The following is a 1273-nucleotide window of genomic DNA, read 5'->3' as shown; positions in this document are numbered from 1 at the left end:
AATTAAAAATAATTAAAATATATGTATATAATAAAAATAATAGAAACATAATTTAAAACAACCTTTATTAATAACAAGGCCGATAGTCATTAGTCACGTGCTCTCGTGTAATGAATGAATGCGTGAATGGAGGATTGACATGAAATTCTTAAAGATAAGCAAAAATAACAGAAAAATGGTCCTAAATGACTTAAATAAATAAAAAGTAAATGACTTAGAATGACTTTAATGAACTTAAGAATGAATTTAATGACCTTAAGAATGATTTGAATGTTTAAAAAAATAAATGGAATCCTTCAAAAACAACTTGAATGATCTGGAGAATGAATTGACTGGCTTTGAGACTGACTGGTTGTAAAATGGGTGATCATTTTACATTAAATTAATATAGAAAAGTGATCCCTCACTTTATATCACAATAAGTACAGCATGTAGTAAGACCAGATACTACACTTTGATCTTTGCCAAAAGGCCAAGAATAGGATATTTATTTGCTCCCCCACCGAGCAAATTAGGCACAATGCCGCTTTTTAATGTGAAGAGTGAAGGTGAAATGGGGACCAGCTCCCCGGGGAGTAGGGGAGCTAGATAGTGACAATTGGTATGAAGGGTTGCCCCTACCTTGACCAAGGTCTTATATGTGGGGTTGGTATTTTTTTGCTCCCCCACCGAGTAAATTAGGCACACGGCCGATTTTTAATGTGAGGAGTGAAGGGGAAATGGGGGCCAACGCCCCGGAGAGTAGGAGAGCTGGATAGTGACAATTAGTATGAAGGGTTGTTATATCTTCATATATATGAAGGTGCTATATGTGGGGTTACCCCCACATATGGTATTTGTTTGCAGTATCTGCCGGAACAGATGGTATTTATTTGCTCCCCCACTGAGCAAATTAGGCACAAGGGACCAACTCCCCGGGGAGTAGGGGAGTTGGATAATGACAATTGGTATGAAGGGTTGCCCCTACATTGACCAAGGTCTTATATGTGAGGTTACCCACACATATGGTCTTTGCTTGCAGTATCTGCCGGAACAGATGGTATTTATTTGCTCCCCCACTGAGCAAATTAGGCACAAGGCCGTTTTTAATGTGAGGTAAAAACCAGCTCCCCTAAAAGGGGTCACTCTGGTTACCAAAAATAATAATTGTCCCAGTATAGAGGGTTTCCCCTCCATTGACTGGTACAAATTATCTTAAGTGCAGTATCTGCCGGAACAGATGGTATTTATTTGCTCCCCCACCGAGCAAATTAGGCACAAGGCCGATGTTTAA

At 39.1% G+C, this 1273-nt stretch overlaps 1 pseudogene; it reads right to left on the bottom strand.

Moving 5' to 3' along the window:
• Positions 1-358: 358 nt before the first annotated feature.
• Positions 359-485, bottom strand: LOC145255978 (U2 spliceosomal RNA; annotated as a pseudogene).
• Positions 486-1273: the final 788 nt, after the last annotated feature.

This window comes from Euprymna scolopes, chromosome 31 (genome assembly GCF_053919585.1).
Source record: "Euprymna scolopes isolate OS-2025 chromosome 31, ASM5391958v1, whole genome shotgun sequence".
Classification (NCBI taxonomy): Eukaryota; Metazoa; Mollusca; class Cephalopoda; order Sepiida; family Sepiolidae; genus Euprymna; species Euprymna scolopes.
Note: the sequence above shows the minus strand (reverse complement) of the source record. Positions and strands in the feature narration are given on the sequence as shown.